Source organism: Pongo abelii, chromosome 5, assembly GCF_028885655.2.
Source record: "Pongo abelii isolate AG06213 chromosome 5, NHGRI_mPonAbe1-v2.0_pri, whole genome shotgun sequence".
Classification (NCBI taxonomy): Eukaryota; Metazoa; Chordata; class Mammalia; order Primates; family Hominidae; genus Pongo; species Pongo abelii.
In genome coordinates, this window is record NC_071990.2 from 21,806,650 (window position 1) to 21,820,081 (window position 13,432).

Here is a 13,432-nt window from a genome sequence, read left to right on the forward strand (position 1 = left end):
TAGCAACTTTAAATATCATGATATTAATAATAGCCATTAATTAATAATAAAGCTTTTTATGTAGAGTGATTGGAATGAGTTTGTCAGGTATGAGTTATAAAGGCCTCCAGAAGCATATGGGGAAGTTAAACACACGGCAATGAGAACTCTTTTAAGAATGCACCTGGCTGACTACCATGACCTGCTTAAGATCTGTGTTTTAGAATCGTCATTGAAAAGAAATGTTGCAGCCCGACACAATGGCTTATCCCTGTAATCCCAGCACTTTGGGAGGCCGAGGCGGGCAGATCACTTAAGGCCAGGAATTGAAGACCAGCCTGGCCAAGATGGTAAAACCCCCTCTCTACTAAAAATGCAAAAATTAGCTGGATGTGGTGGTGGGCGCCTGTAATCCCAGCTACTCAGGAGGCTGAGGCAGGAGAATCACTTAAACCTGGAAAGCGGAGGTTGCAGTGAGAAGAAATTACGCCACTGCACCTCAGCCTGGGTAAGAGAGTGAGACTCCGTCTCAAAAAAAAAAAAAAAAAAAAAGAAAAAGAAAAGAAAAGTTGCTGCATGACAGCATGACATCTGGAAAAGTTAAACTATAAAATGACTTGTAAAATTAACATCCTCTGGTTAACCAAAATCCTCAAAGCAGAGGGCAATCTGGTGTTTGGGATGTGAGTCCCCTTCTCTAGAGGGTCAGGCTTATCGCTTGGAAAGCAGATTAACACTGCTATCACACACCACCTAAAGATACGCTTCCCATTCTCACATTCTTGGTGTTTTCAATGTTTCATCTATCTGTTGTATTCTTTCAAATTCCTTCAGCTTAACCACAGACAAGCTCCTTCTTGGAGTTAACACTATTTATCAAGTATATACTGTATGACCAAGCTATATATTACTGCTAGCTGATATTTATTCATACTTGGCCCATGTTAGGCACTGTTCTAAGCCCTTTACATGTGTTGTAAGTTATTTAATTATTCCATATCTCTGTGTGTTTGATATCAGCAAAACTTCATTTTACAAATGATGAAAACGAGACACAGAGAAGTTATCTTGTTTAAGGACACAGGAATTGGCAAAGCCAGAACTTGACCCCAGGAGTCTGACTTCAGACCATGTGTCTTTTTCTCTTCTTGTTTTCTTTTTCTTAGAGACAGGGTCTTGCTGTGTTGCCCAGGCTGGAGTGCAAGCAATCTTGGCTCACTGTAGCCTCAAATTTCTGGGCTCAAGATATCCTCTTGCCTCAGCCTCCCGAGTAGGTGTGTGCCACCACACCTAGCTAATTTTTTTTAAAATAATTTTTTTGTAGACATGGGGTCTTGCTATGTTGTCCAGGCTGGCCTTGAACTCCTGACCTTGAGCAGTCCTCCTGCCTTGGCATCCCAAAGTGCTGGAATTATAGGCACGAGCCACCGCAACTGGCCCCCATTTACCTTTAACTGCCATGCAATGCTGACCTCCATTTTACTGTTGATTAAACTTATGAAACTTATGAAAACACTCTAGAGGATGAATTCTTTTTTCTTTCTTTCTTTCTTTCTTTCTTTTTTTTTTTTTTTTTTTTTTTTTTGAGACAGAGACTCACTCTGTCACCCAGGCTGGAGAGCAGTGGCATGATCTTGGCCCACTGCAAACTTTGCCTCCTGGGTTCAAGTGATTCTCCTGCCTCAGCCTTCTGAGTAGCTGAGATTACAGCTGTGTGTCATCACACCCAGCAAATTTTTTATGTATTTTTTGTAGAGACGGGGTTTCACCGTTTTGGCCAGGCTGGTCTCGAACTCCTGACCTCAAATGATCTGCCCACCTTGGCCTCCCAAAGTGCTGGGATTACAGGCGTGAGCCACCGTGCCTGGCCTCTAGAGGACAAATCTTTTTAAGGTAAATAACAGAGCTTTTAAAGTCAGGAGTTCTCTGTGTCTGTCTAGGAACCCATGCTGTATTAAATGGCCACAAAGTAGTTTGGAAGTTTAGCACCAAAGGACTAAGGTTTCTTCTGAACAGAGTGCCCTTTATTCCACTTTTTAAGGTAAACACGCTTCAAAGAAAAGGAAATTTTAAGAAGCCGCGCTGAAGAGTTTTTAAGGAATGTAATACATTTTTTAAAACGGTATTATCACTTCTTTATGAATTCATATTTGGCAAAGAACTTTCTAGAAGTATTAGGAATCAGCCTCACTCAGAAATTTGATGTTAAAGGTTTGTAAAGAATATCTACTTATGCCCATTCATAATTAACAGGCATTCTTCTTTTTCTTTTAAGTTTAAAAAATTTTTTCTTTTTAATTATTTCAGCTTTATTCGGGTTGAATAAGGGTGTTCCAGCCAAGCAAAGTAAGGTGAGGGGTGAGAGGGGTTTCAGGCAGAGAAAAAAACACGTAAAAGGACACCAAGTTGTAGCATGGTCTGGCCAGCGAGCTTTAAATAGGAGGGAAGTCCGTTATCATGGAAGGAGCAGGGGCTTAGGGAAAGGTTTAAAAAATTAATTATTTTTTAATTAATTTAATTTTTTAATTAAAAGGTTTAAAAAATAATTTAAAAATAATTATTAAAAATTAATTATTAATTAATAAAAAACTAATTACCCCATGTGAAAAGAGATAATTGTTGCTCTTTTGAGGATTAGAAATAATTTTACGTTTGTTTTTTGCTTTTTTTTTTTTTTTTTGAGACAAGGTCTCCCTCTTGTCACCCAGGCTGGAGCACAGTGGCGCAATCACAGTTCACTGCAGCCTCAAACTCCCAGGCTGACACAATCCTCCCTCCTCAGCTTCCCAAGTAACGAGGACTACAGGCATATGCCACCATGCTCAGCTAATTCTTAAAATTTTTTTGTAGAGGTGGTGTCTTGGCTGTGTTGCCTGGGTTGGTCTAGAACTCCTGGCCTTATGCAATCCTCCCACTTCGGCCTCCCATATTATTGGGATTATATCAGTACAGGTTTGAGCCACTGTGTCTGGCCAGATAATGTATTTAAGTTGTTCAGTAAAGGACCTGACACGCAGGTTTCCACATTGATATTATCATTATGTTACTATCAGTTTTTTTCTTTTTGTCTTTTGATTTGTTTTTCTGAATAATATTACATTACATGGTTCAAAACCCAAAAAGTGTAATGTTCTCTCTTTCCTCTTTGTGCCTCATCTGTCAAGTCCCTTCTTCCTGGTCCCTGCAGGTAACCACTGTCCTGGTTCTGATGTAGCCTGCATTGTCCCCTGATGCTCTGTGGGAATATGAGTATCTTTTCTGTATTTCCTGCTTTTACACAAAAGGTAGCATATTGTATGCATGCTTCAATGTCTTCCTTTTGGTTTTCATTTAACTATACATCTTAGAAATCTTTCCATATCAGTTTATAAGGGGCTTCCTCTTATAAGCGCCATATATATATATAAAATATATGTATAATATATACATATAAAATATATGTATAATATATACATATAAAATATATGTATAAAATATACATATAAAATATATGTATAAAATATACATATAAAATATATGTATAAAATATATATATATATATTTTGGACAGAGTCTCGCTCTCTTGCCCAGGCTGGAGTGCAGTGGCACAATCTCAGCTCACTGCAACATCCGCCTCCCAGGTTCAAGCGATTCTCCTGCTTCAGCCTTCCAAGTAGCTGGGATTACAGGTGCCTGCCACTGCACCCAGCTAATTGATTTTTATATTTTAAGATTCAGGTGGCCAGGCACGGTGGCTCGTGCCTGTAATCCCAGCACTTTGGGAGGCCGAGGTGGGCGGATCACCTGAGGTCAGGAGTTCAAGACCATCCTGGCCGAGGTGAAACCCCGTCTCTACGAAAATAAAATAAAATAAGATAAAATAAAATAAAATAATTAGCCAGGCATGGTGGCTGACACCTGTAATCCCAGCTACTTGGGAGGCTGAGGCAGGAGAATTTCTTAAACCTGGGAGGCCAAGGTTGCAGTGAGCCGAGATCGTGCCATTGCACTTTAGCCTGGGAGACAAGAGCAAAACTCGGTCTCAAAAAAAAAAAAAAAGATTCACAGGTAATTGCAGTATAGTCCAGAGAGTTCCCTTGCGCCTTCACTCAGCATCCACCAATGTAACACCTTACATAACCTTAGTACATAGTCAAAACTAGGAAACTGGCTGGGCGTGGTGGCTCACGCCTGTAATCCTAGCACTTTGGGAGGCCAAGGTGGGCGGATTGCCTGAGTTCAGGAGTTCGAGAACAGCCTGGGCAACATGGTGAAACCCCGTCTCTAATAAAATACAACAAATTAGCTGGGCATGGCAGCATGCGCCTGCAGTCCCAGCTACTCGGGAGGCTGAGGTAGGAGAATTGCTTGAACCTGGGAGGCAGAGGTTGCAGTGAACCAAGATTGTGCCACTGCATTCCACCCTGGGCAACAGAGCGAGACTCCGTCTCAAAACAAAACAAACCAAAACTAGGAAATTGACATTGGCATAATGCCATTAACTCAGGTAAGAGACCTTATTTAGATTTAACCGATTTTTACGTGCATTCTTTTTTTGGAAGGGGGTATACATTTTTCTACAAACTTTTCTTATCCTTGTAGATTCAAGTAGCCATCACTACAATTGGGATACAGAACTGTTCCAGCATGACCAAGAAATTCCCTTCTGCTACTTTTTGTTTGCTTTTTTGAAACAGGATCTTTCTGTCGCCCAGGCTAGAGTGCAATGGTGCAGTCATGGCTCGCTGCAGCCTGCAGCCTGGAACCGCTGGACTCAAGCAATCCTCCCATGTCAGTCTCCCAAGTAGCTAGGGCTACTGCCACCACATTCGTCAAATTTTCTGTTTTTTATAGAGACAGAGTCTTGCTATGTTGCCCAGGCTGTTCTTGAACTTCTGGCCTCAAGTGATCCTCCTGCCTCAGCCTCCCAATGTGCTGAGATTACAGGTGTGAGCTACCACACCTGATCCTCTTCTGCTGCTGGTTAATAGTTACACGCTTTTCCTAATCCTAATCACTGACAACTACTGCTTAATCCACACATTTTATGTGTGCCTACTTTTAGAAAACCCAGCCAAACATCTTACCTTCCTAGGTGCAAGAATCCTATTTCCAACTTTTAAAATTCCCTATGGGCCTGAGTACTTAATGGGTGCTTAATAATGACTCGTTGAAACACTAAGTTAAAAAAAAAAATAGAACTCAGAGCTGAAAAACAGATGAATCAAGATAATTTACAAAACAATAAAAAAGTTAAGACTACTTTCTTAAATATGAGCTCTTCAGGGTGACTAAGTGACGATTTATAATTTCTTTTCAGGGAGTCAGTACACTTAAAAGTGCTAATGATCTGAAATAAAGCTTCTCTAAAACATAACTTTTTTTCAAAGCAATTCTACTATTTACAATATTTTTTCCTTTAATGACCTCTGTGATGTTGGTATGATGAAGTTTGTTATCCCTAGCTGACAGAGTAGGACACTGAGACTAAGAGAGGAAAGAAAGGCCGGGCATGGTGGCTCACACCTGTAATCCCAGTACTTTGGGAGGCCGAGGCGGGTGGATCACCTGAGGTCGGGAGTTCGAGACCAGCCTGGTCAACATGGTGAAATCTCCATCTCTACTAAAAAAAAAAAAAAAAAAAAAAAAATACAAAAATTAACTGGGCATGGTGGCAGGTGCCTATAATCCCAGCTACTTGGGAGGGTGACGCTGGAGAATCGCTTGAACCCAGGAGGTGGAGGTTGCAGTGAGCCAAGGTTGCACCACTGCATTCCAGCCTGGGTGACAGAGTGAGACTCTGTCTAAAAAAAAAAAAATAATAAAATAATAAAAAGTAATTAAAAAAGGGAGAAGAAAGCAAGCTAACAGTGAGTACCCAAGATGGCTATTTCAGTAGGTTCTTCTAACAGCCATGTGAGGTGGACGTTGTTATTTCCATTTCAAAGAAGAGAATGTGGGCTCTCTGAGGTTCAATGACTTGCCTGTGGTCAGTTTATATCAGAGACAAGATTCCAAATCCCACATTCTCACCCTCACTCCACAATGAATGTTTTCCTCAAGAATAAAAGTCAAATAATTCAGGCCAGGCATAGTGGCTTATGTCTGTAATCCCAGCACTTTGGAAGGCTGAGGCAGGATTGCTAGAGCTCAGGAGTTTGAGACCAGCCTGGGCAATAGAGTGAGATCTTGTCTCCACAAAAAATTAGACAAATTAGTTGGGTGCGGTGGCACACGCCTGTAGTCCCAGCTACTCCGGATACAGGAGGATTGATTGAGCCTGGGAGGTAGAGGCCTCAGTGAGCTGTGATCATATGCCACTGCACTTCAGCCCGGGTGACAGAGAGAGACCCTGTCTTCAAAAATAAAGACAGGATCTTTAAATAAGTAAGTTACGTAAGAATTCAGGTTGCTTGTCTCTGCCGCCTGTTTTTAAAAAAGTGTCAGTGGTAGTGGTGTTTTAGTACATTACCTACTTATAAAGGATAATATAATAGTTCATAAAAGTGGTTGAGGGCTTTGAAGTTAGCCAGACTTCTCTCCAAGTACCAGCTCAGCCACCCTCTAGCTTTGTGGACTATGGATGTGTTGTTTTATTTATTGAAGCATCGTGGACCATCTATAAAATAGAGAACCTGGTTGTTCTCCATTAGGTTGAGGGAATTCAATGGAATGAAACCTGGAAAGCACTTAGCACTGAGTGCCTGGTACATACCAGTCATTCAATAAACAGCAGCCGTTAGTGTATATGGATCTTTCATTTTATGGACTTCCCACTTCTGAGATGAAAATGTAAGCAAATAAATACTTAGATTGTGTTATGTGCAAAGCCACATACTATTGTTGGAATTAATGGAGGGACACTGATTTATTTTTTTGGACTTAAAAATACTTGTTGAAATTTAGAATTTATCTTGTCTATACGTTTTTTAAATTCATCAGTTAAGTTACTCTATTTTCAAATTGAAAGGCTGCCACTTTTTTTTTTTTTTCAAAATTCCTGATATTGGGTTTAAATGAGTGGATTTTCCAAAAATGAAGGATTTGAATTAGATCTTACTAAGGTGCTGGCGACCTCATCTCTCTTTTATTTACCTGGACATATTCATTACCTGAGAAATGGTCAGGTGGAGAGGCAGCTGATATGGATTTGTGTGTGTGTGGTGGGAGTGGGGGGTGCTCGCTGCATACAGCTTTTGCTAATACTAAAAGATAATTGCGTACACTCAATAGGCATTGCAATTGCAGTCACATTCTCCTGTCGTCCAGGGAATGGCGCTCGGCTCTGCCTAGCACGATGTTTGTTTAGGGCGAGACTAATGGTTGAGGTATTTGTGAGAAGCATTTGTATCACAGTGACAGACTGCAGGGCGCTCTTTCCTGTGTTACAGATTGCTAGGAAATTGGATAGGACCTCCTGAGATATTCTACCCCATGCCTTCCCTCAAGACAAGCCTGTGACATACATGAGAATAGCGGTGGGGGTGGGGTGGAGAGTCAGGGACCCTGTGGGAGTGAGCTGCATATCCCATACGGCCTGGAATGTCCTGTATTCTTAGGAACAGCCTGCACATAGCAATATAGAGCATCCTTGGCACTGCATGGAAAATGGACTGATACTCTCTTGAGGGCCTCTTGGAAATCTTAAAGTAAGTGAAGAAAGAGGAAGAAAGATAGCTTTGCTTGACAGTTCTCATCAGAAGCCTAAATGACATAGTGTAATGCTGAAAGTTGGAGGCTGGATTGGTGAGGTTGGAGTCAGATGGGGGTAGGATAGTGGTTCTCAACTCTAGATGCAAATTATAACCTCCTGGAGGCCCATTGAAGGGAGTTGTCTTTAACCTCCCAGATGATTCTTCTGTACATCTGGGATTAAGAGCCCCTGAGATCCACACGCTGATGAAAAAGCAAAGCAAAACACCAACAAGGGCAAATAAAAAACCGGAAACAACCCACAATGGATGAATAGGTCCCATATTTCCTAATGAGGCCACTGGCCTTCCCAGTTGGCTGAAATTTCTCTCTTCACATTCTGCAAATGGGTCCACTGCGCAAATATCCTGTTGATAGCTGAGTCCACCCAACTGCATTTTCTAGTGTGTGGGATGTGGCTACTCTGCTTGCTCCGGAGTGAGAAGCAGGAAGTTCTCTTTGGAATCATTATTTAAAGGCTCCCTGGGACCTCAGGCTTTAAACAGAAATATATGGTGCATTCTATGGGGTATTGTGTTTAACTATTAATAATTGTTCCTTTCATATGAGAGATATTACTGTGTAGGGTGGACAAAAACCCTCTGAGAACACCATGTGTTTCATATTTACCATGAATAAGTCTTTCCCTCTCAAAAATCATAATTTGGAAATCATTCTTTTCCTGTGAAAACCAGAAAGTTGCTTTTTTTTTTTCCTTCTGTTCTCTTAATAGGAACTGTAATAAAAGTTCCCATTGGGAAAAGCTTTCATTTTGATGTGATGCAGTCAGTGGCTGTCTCTCTAGGAAAGCCCTGGAAAATGCATTGCTGCATTTTTCTCTGTTGCATGTGTCTTTTCTCCCCTTAGCGTCGTGTCCAAGCATGATGTCACTCACATGTCATCCGTACATCCCAGGTCCCTTTGCAAATGGAAACTACAGAAGAAACAAAAATTGGCTGAGTGCATAAAATCTATTTCAGGAACATCCTAAAGGGTCTATCTGAGAAGCACTAAATTCCAAAGGATTTGCTGACATTTATTGTTCTGCTTCAGATTATTAAATGTCTTTCTGATCACATGATGCCGTGTTTTGCATAGTGTGACATATCTGTCCTGTTTTAAATGCATAGGAATTGGCAACAAGCTCATTTCACTGGTGGGTTTGCTGAAGCATTATCACAAGACAGAATGATTGATGAGTGCTCTTCAGGTAGGGAAATGCTGCCAGCCTGGTTTGTATTTTGTCTTACCAAGAGTTTTGTTCCTTAATTTTCTATTTCAGTTACGAATAATCCCTTTTCATGCTAGTAGCCATAATCACATTATAAAGGATTTAAAATTTGTCATTTCCTAGTAGTATTTCTTACAGCGTAAGCATTTTTGGTTCATGTACGATTATTCTCCTTTTATTTTTTAACATGAGGAGATATCATAGGCCAATATTAAGATTTCCTAATTTTAATGTTAAGAGCTAAGCACATATTCTGGTCAAGTAGAGAAGTTAAAGACTGACCAGACTTTATCTGAAACGGTAGGAATAGGAGACATGCTGTTCCATGATGTACCTTGACACAGTTTTTAAAAAGCAACATTTATGTCTGAGAATCTAATGAGTTTGGTTAAAAGGAGATCTAGTAAGCCAACATTCATTCATTTCTGCCTCTCCCTCTAGATTCCGCCAATCATGTTTGTTTCTGTGTCTTCTTTTTTTTTTTTTTTTTTTTTTTGAGACGGAGTCTCGCTCTGTCACCCAGGCTGGAGTGCAGTGGCGCAATCTCGGCTCGCTGCAAGCTCCGCCTCCTGGGTTCACGCCATTCTCCTGCCTCAGCCTCCCAAGTAGCTGGGACTACAGGCTCCTGCCACCATGCGCAGCTAATTTTTTTTGTATTTTAGTAGAGACGGGGTTTCACCGTGTTAGCCAGGATGGTCTCGATCTCCTGACCTTGTGATTCGCCCGCCTCGGCCTCCCAGAGTGCTGGGATTACAGGCGTGAGCCACCATGCCCGGCCCTGTTTCTGTGTCTTCTTAAATTTAGAGACAGTTAGCTTTGTGTGTGTGCGTGTGTGTGTGTGTTTGTGTGTGTGTGTGATGGAGTCTCACTAGGTTGCCCAGGCTGGAGTGCAGTGCCTATTCACAGGTGCGATTATGGCACTCTACAGGCTTGATCTTCTGGCCTCAAGTGATCTTCCCTCCTCAGCCTCCTAAGTAGCTGGGATTACCAATGTGTGCTACCATGCTCAGCAATTTTTAAATTTTTTTTGGTAGCTATTTTTTTTTTTTTTTTGAGACAGAGTCTCACTGTGTTGCCCAGGCTGGAGTGCAGTGGTGTGATCTTGGCCCACTGCAACCTCCTGGGTTCAAGTGATTCTCCTGCCTCAGTCTCCCAAGTAGCTGGGACTATAGGCGCCCGCCACCATGCCAAGCTAATTTTTTTTTTTTTGTATTTTTAGTAGAGATGGGATTTCAATATGTTGGCCAGGCTGGTCTTGAACTCCTGACCTCAGGTGATCTGCCCACCTTGGCCTCCCAAAGTGCTGGGATTACAGGCATGAGCCACTGTGCCCGGCCTTGGTAGCCATTCTTGTAGAGCACTACACATCTGCCTCTGACTGAACAGGCCCAGAGATGTAGACACATTGGCCTCATAGAAACCTGTTTTCAAGTTCTTCATGTCAGAAGCCCAAGGGAATGGAGGACAGCTGTATATCTGGAAAGTGAAAACATCTAGCTGTACTTTTTTTGGCAAACATAAACCTACATTTGAATATAGTAAATTCTTAGATAACTGTGAGCCACGGCCAACCAAAAGCACGGCACATACAAGGAACATGTGCCGGGTGGACCTTGAATGATCACATTTAACTTTGTATCTCTAGAACTTGTGCTTCATTTTATTTTTCCCTTCCGAAGTTTTTTTTGTTTGTTTGTTTGTTTGTTTTGTTTTGTTTGAGACAGAGTTTCGCTCTTGTCATCCAGGCTGGAGTGCAGTACAACCTCGGCTCACTGCAACCTCCACTTCCCAGGTTCAAGTGATTCTCCTGCCTCAGGCTCCCAAGTAGCTGGGATTACAGGCACATGCCACCACACCTGGCTAATATTTTTGTATTTTTAGTAAAGACGGAGTTTCACCGTGTTGGCCAGTCTGGTCTCGAACTCCTAACCTCAGTTGATCCACCCGCCTCAGCCTCCCAAAGTGCTGGGATTACAGGCGTGAGCCACTGTGCCCAGCCCCTCCCAAAGTATTTTGAGTGGAACATTGTTCATAGAAGAAGTTACATCTTTTCTGGGGTTAGGATGTACATTTCATTAGGTCCTTCCAGATACTTAAAAGATTCTCCACATGCTGGTAGAATATGTGGTATTGCTCAGTTGATGAATTATATGATTGTGGCAGTTTGAATATGTAGATATTATAGATGTTGTAAATGGTTTTGTTGTCAGATAAGCAGAGTGAGCTACTATTTTAAACTAGCAAGAATATTCACTTTAACAGGAGGTTTCTGATTGGTAGCTAAGGCTGTTACAGCTATGTCAGTAATTTTTAGAAAAGATAAGCTGAAAGTATTACTCATTTATATTTATAAATCTAATCCTATGCATAAGCAATGTTGAGCATTCCAAGCATTAATCCCGTGGTACTTGGCGTATAAAGGCCATGTGGAGTTAGACCTGGAAACACACCGTATACTCATCTCTTTTTGAATCTATGGGTAGTTTTGGGAGTTCATTTTTCCTGGTTGTTCTGGGGGCTCACTGAGATGTAAGAGTTTTAGATTCTGGTTTCTTTGCTGAAAGACAGCAGAGTTCAGATTAGGCTCATAGACATTCTTGCCTAGTTGCCAATAATTCCTTACACAGTAACGATGGAGGTGAAAGAACACTGAGCAAGCCAAGGGCAGGGAGGGGAAGAGAGGAATCTCGAAGAATTCAGATGGGCCTACAAGGCAATTAATGTCGATACATTTCCTGTTTCCCACAACTTGGTTAAGTTCTAGCATCAAACCTAAAAATAAATTAATTGGTTTTCTTCCTGGAATGGACCATTTGGCTGACAAGCCTTTACCTCAGCTATTAAATCCTACTGCCTAGGCCTTAGATCGGGAAATTAAAGTCCATATCAATGGGCATTTGCAACTCTTATATGATTCTTGCCTGCTCTACCCTCCTTTTATGCTTAAGTAGCCCTGGAAATGGGGAAGGAAAAGTCAGAAGGAAGAAAATCAGATTTCCAACTTAGATTTCCCTGATTCAGAATTAGGAATTGGTTTAATGGGATCTTACCTTCTTTTCTCTTAATTTCAAGAGAAGCAGAGTTGGGTATGGGAGTTGTAAACAAAAAAGAACAGTGGGACCTACACTGTAGCAAGGATATGTGACGCCTATTTCAGACTAGATGTGTTTTAGAAGTACAATTTTTGGCTGGGCATGGTGGCTCATGCCTGTAATCCCAACACTTTGGGAGGCAGAGGTGGGTTTGAACCAAGGAGGTGGAGCTTGCAGTGACCTGAGATCGCGCTACTGCCCTCTAGCCCAGGAGACAGAGTGAAACTCTGTCCCCCAACACAAAAAGTACAATTTTTGGCCAGGCGCGGTGGCTCACGCCTGTAATCCTAGCACTTTGGGAGGCCGAGACGGGCAGATCACCCGAGGGTGGGAGTTCAAGACCAGCCTGACCAACATGGAGAAACCCCGTCTCTACTAAAATTACAAAATTAGCCTGGCGTGGTGGCGCATACCTGTAATCCCAGCTACTCGGGAGGCTGAGGCAGGAGAATTGCTATAACCTGGGAGGCGGAGGTTGCGGTGAGCCGAGATTGTGCCATTGCACTCCAGCCTGGGCAATAAGAGTGAAACTCTGAAACTCAGTCTGAAAAAAATAAAAATAAAAAGTACAATTTTTATACTAACGATGGTTATGTTAATTATATATATAGATATATTTATATAATTTATATAATTTATAATATAATTTATATAATTATATTTATAATATAATTTATATAATTATATTTATTTATATAATTTTTTTAGACGGAGTTTCGCTGTTGTTGCCCAGACTGGAGTGTAATGGCACGTTGTCAGCTCACTGCAACCTCTGCCTCCTGGGTTCAAGCGATTCTCCTGCTTCAGCCTCCCGAGTAGCTGGGATTACAGGCATGCACCACCATGCTCGGCTAATTTTGTATTTTTTAGTAGAGATGGGGTTTCTACATGTTGGTCAGGGTGGTCGCGAACTCTCGACCTTGGGTGATCCGCCCGCCTTGGCCTCCCAGAGTGCTGGGATTACAGGCGTGAGCCACTGTGCCTGGCCTTTTTAAAAAAACTTTTTTTTAGATGGAGTTTCACTCTTGTTGCTCAGGAGTTGCACCTGGAGTGCAGTGGCGCAATCTCGGCTCACTGCAACCTCTGTCTCCTGGGTTCAAGTGATTCTCCTGTTTCAGCCTCCTGAGTAGCTGGGATGATAGGAGCATGCCACCACGTCCAGCTAATTTTTGTAATTTTAGTAGAGATGGGGTTTCATCATATTGGACAGGCTGGTCTTGAACTCCTGACCTCAGATGATCCACCTGCCTCAGCCTCCCAAAGTGGTGGGATTACAGGTGTGGCCACCACGCCCGGCCAGTTATATCTTTTTACCTGGCGAAAACTGTAAACAACTTTTGGCATTCTACGCCTTTCAAAACAATTCAACTTTTTTTTTTTTTTTTTTTTTTAATTTAAATCATGGAATTCAGTTGAGCCTTCAAGGCAATTAATGTGAGTTAGGTCATATTGAACCTGT

General features: G+C 41.8%; 1 protein-coding gene across 19 annotated transcripts in view; it reads left to right on the top strand.

Annotated features, from left to right (window-relative positions):
• Positions 1 to 13,432, top strand: part of LOC134761654 (uncharacterized) — a 985,940-nt gene that overhangs the window by 127,326 nt on the left and 845,182 nt on the right. For 14 of the 19 annotated variants that reach the window (XR_010140595.1, XR_010140613.1, XR_010140596.1 and 11 more), the window contains one exon: positions 8,781 to 8,860. The exons of 4 other annotated variants lie outside the window; for them this stretch is intronic. The gene's annotated coding sequence lies outside the window, so the exon portion shown is untranslated. Of the gene's footprint in view, positions 1 to 1,564; positions 1,873 to 8,780; positions 8,861 to 13,432 lie in introns of those variants that run through there. One more of the 19 variants, XR_010140607.1, reaches the window with a different exon arrangement.